Raw genomic sequence first — 5,474 nt, 5'->3', positions numbered from 1 at the left:
CTCAGGCAGTGGTGAGCCCAATAAAAAAATGAAAACAGACTCTCAGGAGACTTCACTCTCACTCTCAGGAGCTTCAGTGAGACAGCTTGTTTAAGGGAGACAGGAAAGACTATTTAAACCTTTGTGGGATGGACAAGGGCCTTCAGGATGAGTGTACAGCATTTGCTGGGACCAGGAGTCTGAGGATACCTCACTTGCAGAAGGAGGAATTCCAGGTGCTGCTGGACACGACCTTATACGGGGAGAGGAAGTTTAACCTGGCTAGCAGGCTACATGACCTCCGGGCCAAAGGTGGGAGTGTGGGGCCATGTGCACCAGGACAGGAAGATCCAAGATCAGGACTAGGTGGGGTGGGGGCAGCACAATCTCACTCTTGCTCCAGGCCAGTTTCCCCCAGTCAAACAGTTCCCCAACCACACAGCTTATTTTGTATTTTTTTTCTTTAATCCTGACCAGAATGATTACTACAGTAGACATCTCTCTTGTTTCCCAGGGTTCCTTTCTTTAGAAATTGTTTTTTCCCTACTACCCAGGACTCCCTTGATCTTCAGATAATGCAATTCAGGCCTGAAGCAGGTCACTTAAGAGCCCATATTCAGAAAGCAGAGATGTACAGTGATTGTAACAGATTTTCAGCATACTGAAGAAAAGGTTGACAAGCTCTCAAGGCTGAGCCCTGACTTTTCTCTTATGAGTCTTTCACATATTCCTATGGGAAAACTGGGTTCTCTCCATGGATGGTTCATGTGGGAATGTGGCAATCTATGAATCCATTTCCAGATCAGCATTTTCACTAACTAGTTACTTGTAGTTAAGGGAAACACTTTATTAACTTGTTTATGTCTTGCTTCTTTAATAGTGAAAGCATTAAATGGTATGAATTTCCCCTAAGAACAGTTTTCACTAGAAAGTATTCTAATTAATATTTTCAAAATAGCTTATAACTGCAATTTGATTTATTCTTTAATTCTGGTTATTTTGTAGAAATAATTTTTAGTTCTCCAAACTCAAAAGAGAACTTTATGAATTTAATTTTCCTCAAAAGTTTAATTTTTTTCTGGCTTCATTATCAGTACTTAGCATACTGCTTGGCTGATAGCTTCTCTTAAATATTGAATGAATGCCTGAATCAGATAGAGGAGATCTCACAAAATTTCAATTTTTAAATGTATTGTTATATTTGCAGCCCACCTTGGTTCACTTCTGTCAACGTTTTAGAAATAAATATGGCAAACAACCCAATCTTCATTTATTTATCAGCACCTTGAGCCTCTAAACTGGTATGAGCTTTTGCTTATTTGATCTAAGTTTATGAAGAAGACTATTTTAAAAATTTCCATTGTGTTTTAAGTCTTCCTAAAAGTGAGACATTGTTTCTCTGAGCTAGATGTTACTTTGAGTCATCTAAATGTAGCAAGATAGATACCCGGCAGCTTCAAAACACAGAGTGCAATCAATACAAGCCTAATCGACGTTTAGATGTTACCCAAAGCGCTTTCATCCTTTGGCTAAGAGGGGAGGGGCCCTCATAGAGAGAGAGGATGTTTTTCTTTCTTGCTGCCTCCATGTGTTCCCATGGTTTCATGTTTGTCTGGTTTTCCTTGAATCCAAGGAGGACTTGCAAACAGTGTGCTGTGGAAGAAGGGTTCCCAGGGTTGGTGAGATCTACTAGGGAGCTGGCTCTAGGCGGGGCATGTCATGTTCCCTTTTAGCCTTTCTCCTGATGTGGAGCTAGTGTGCTCCAGGATCCCAGCAAGTCATAAGCCGTTATATTTGAAATGCATAGGGACCGCCTTGATTTGTTTGTTTGTTCTTTGTGTCTGGAAGAAACATTAAACAGCAAGCAAGCGTCATTTCCACACAGAGAGAGTGCTCAAAGGAGTTCTGTTAGCATTTCATGGTCTCTTTGGGAAGGAATATGAGGTTTGGAAAGGCTGCTACAGCTTATTAATTCCATTTGTTTTCAAAGAGAATGGTGACATTTTACATGGCAATGCTACGGATTCTAGCTCTCACACGCAGAAGAAGTTTTGCCAGCATTTCTTATGGCTATCACAACTGTGGGTGTTTGCTTAGGCTCTGTTTTACCTTATTTCTGGAACACATTATTTGACGTATAAAATGGGTGCCTGCTATATTTCCATTGTAAGTTCTATTCTTGTTCAGTAAAAAAATAAATAAATAAATAAAATAAATAAACTTCTTTAGTTAATGCATTTGAACCAGGTTATACATATTTCTACCCCTAGCTTTTTGTATACTTGTCCTTTTTCTAAGTCAATCTCTAACTCACTGTTTTGTTTGAAACTTTCTGATTATTTCCTGTTAGATGTGTTTTTTAAAAACCTGTATTATCTGATGACCTTTGTCTATAGTCAAGAATGTAATCTGTGCTCTACCTGTGACCTCCTTCTTATCCTCACCAATACTTTTTCCACAGTAATAGGTGCTTCTCATCCATAATGTATATTTATAGTTCATCTTTTTATTTTAGCCTTGTCAAAAATTAAAACTCTTTTGCAAACTTTAATTTCTGTGTCTATTACTCATTTTCATGTTAAAAAAAAACATGAACCACATACTTTTGTTTTTTTATGAAGTATCTTTTTGTTTTAACTAAAGTAATAATGGTTATAATTACAATAGTCTCACCTCCTCCCCCCTCCACACACAAAAACTATAAAATAACAATGGTAACACTGGCTACATGAAGAAGAGCTGTCCCAGAGCAGCAGGAGCCAAATTCATATGGCTTCTCCTTGCCATCCTGTCTGTGCTCACCCCTGGAGCCCATCTTGCCAAGGCAAAGAAGCCACCCATCACCCTGCTCCCCTCGGAAGCCCCTGCCATCCCTGCTCCAGCCTTGGCAGCTGCCCTGACCATTTCCTCCTTTGCTGCATTAATCATCTCCAGAGTTACCCTGCATCTGAGAACCTCTTGGCTCTCCTTCCTTGGCTGTCTAGTTTAGAAGCTTTACACAGGTTGCATTCTTAGCAACTGAAACCACCAAACCACGTGATAGCCCCTTTACCAGAAGGTACGTCATATAATGCAGTTGTTGCCACACCCTTCAAATTGCCAGTTTCTCTGTATTAAAAATAATTGTAAGCCATCAGTTTTTTTTTTAATTTGTCTTAATAATTCCAATCTGTTGGAAGAAATCACCCACCAACTCAATTGCAACATTACTCACCCAGGCCTTGCACAAAATTGTATTGTTGTCTGCATAATCTTGTATGGAACTGTGATATGATCCTTGATCTGGAGGACCCAGACTTGTTGAAGGCACCACGGTCACTTCTGCCCACGCCACCTTCATGGCCTTGGGATCATAGCCACCACTGCTGCAGCTGTAGTCACCTCAATCACTTCTCTCCATGGCTCCCACTGTCCAGCTGGTCTCCCCTGTATCCACTGCCCCCTGTTACTCTGCTCTTGATTGCCATAACTACCGCCATCACCACTGATAGAGGAATAATCTCGGGCACAGTTGCCACCACTTTCTTCCTCTGCCGCCATTGTACTGGTTCTGTTGTCCACAACCCTGAAGCAGGTTACAGGAGCTTTGCCTCCATCCCTAGCTTTGTTGTTGTCCACCTTCATCAGACTGTTGGCCATAGCCTCACCTCTGGTGCTGCCCACCTTTTCTGCTCTGGGCACTGCCACCATAACTTTGCCGAGATATTGCTAGGAGCTGGCTGTTGGCCATAGGCAGGGTTGGAGGACTGCCGCCCTCCCCATAAGATTGGGGAACTCAAGCTGCTTCCCTAGTTTCCAGTAGAGTCATGTTCCAGGAAACTGACTATTATAGCCCATGCTCTGTGTCTGTCTATAAGAACCATAGCTGCTCTGCTTGGTGATAAGTACTGTAACTCTACTGGCCACAGGGATGATTGCTCTGTTGGGAATAGCTCTGACGGCGGCTAGGTAGGATAGGATGCATAGCTTTCAACTACTTGCTGGGTATAATTGTTTGAAGCCACACCTGCATACAAATGCTCAGGCTGCTGAGCTAGAAAATTCCAGACATTGTGAGCTGATACAATAAGGACTGAACTATGAAGTACCTTTGCTATAACCTAGCTGTTTTCTATTTAGATCTGAGATTCATGCTTGTAGTGATAACCACTCTCTCAATCATCCTTATCTGTATTTTTAATTGCTTCCTTGATTTTATTGCTTAGTAATTTTTTCAGTTTGCAAATAATTGTTTTTAAAAGCCAGTATGTTGATAATGTACCATTTTTGAGAAATTTGGTTGATATCATAATTTACTTGGAATTATTGAAATCTGTTTTATAACCCAAGAAATTGGTTTTTGAAAATAAATTATTATGGATGACTTTAATAATTGTAACTCACAAAAGCTAGCTAGCTTTAGATATGAGTTTATTAATATCATTAATTAAAAAATTCATTCTAATTTATTTTTCTGTGTCAACGTATACTATTAGATGCTTTATTTTAAATCAACTTCTCCTGTTTCTAATGGGTTCTTCAATATTTTAATACTATGTGATTCTGTTGATAGATTCGACATCACTTAAAACTGTTTCATATTTATTGTAGTTGTTCAAAAATATAAAGTATCCTATTTGGTACTTCTCTTTATTTCATCCTTACTTGATAATAATGCTATTATTGCCATTTCTATTCTGTTTTTTTGCATTTAGTGTATCTTCATTAATCTCATTGTTTCTTTTGCTTGATTTTTATTTCTCTTTCTGTCCACTTTATTATTTTTAACTTTTCTCAATTTGAGTTTCTGAAAAATAATCACATATAATTGTACTTTTCAATTCTAATGCTTACGTTCATCTATTAATGTTCATGTTAATAATTAATTGATTTCATTCTGATTTTGTCAGTTTGTTTTACACTTACAAACATTTCCCTTATCTTTCTTAGCTTAATATCCTGTTTTTAAAATTATATTGGCAAATTGTTCTAATGCTTTTCCCCATATTTTTAGAAATTAAATTTTCATTTGTCAATGATAATATTTAATCTAGGAATTGTCTCATGTTTTTTAAATGTCTTTTAAAGTACAGGGACTTTAACAAATCTATATTTCTGTCTTCCTTCCTTCTTCCTACATCCCAATTCCTTTCATGTTTGCCAACAAACAATGAACTTTTCATTCAGTTTAGTAATAGTAGTGGTTCTTTTTACGCTGTGAACATTACCTTAAAACTAATGATAGCTATTCCATCAAGTTTCACTTTAAGTTAATATCAGTTGCTTATGCCAGTATGCTTACTCTAACAGAATCACTATTAATTCTGTATCCGCTGTGTTTCCTCCCCACAGCCTTGCATTCACACTTAAAGATTGATGCCCAGTGTGGAAGTCCTCAAGTAGGGGACTTTTAAGATGTAGGGTCTAAAAACCATCATGTTCCCTCTCATAGGCAGATTATAGTCTGTAGTGTGTGTGTGTGTGTGTGTGTGTGTGTGTGTGTGTGTGTGTGTGTG

General features: G+C 38.5%; 1 pseudogene; it reads right to left on the bottom strand.

The window, feature by feature from the left end:
- Positions 1-3,124: 3,124 nt before the first annotated feature.
- Positions 3,125-5,474, bottom strand: part of LOC129669142 (RNA-binding protein FUS-like) — a 3,729-nt pseudogene continuing 1,379 nt past the window's right edge.

This window comes from Psammomys obesus, unplaced genomic scaffold (genome assembly GCF_907164565.1).
Source record: "Psammomys obesus unplaced genomic scaffold, mPsaObe1.curated_primary_1811, whole genome shotgun sequence".
NCBI classification, from domain to species: Eukaryota; Metazoa; Chordata; class Mammalia; order Rodentia; family Muridae; genus Psammomys; species Psammomys obesus.
This window is presented reverse-complemented; position numbering and strand designations above follow the sequence as displayed.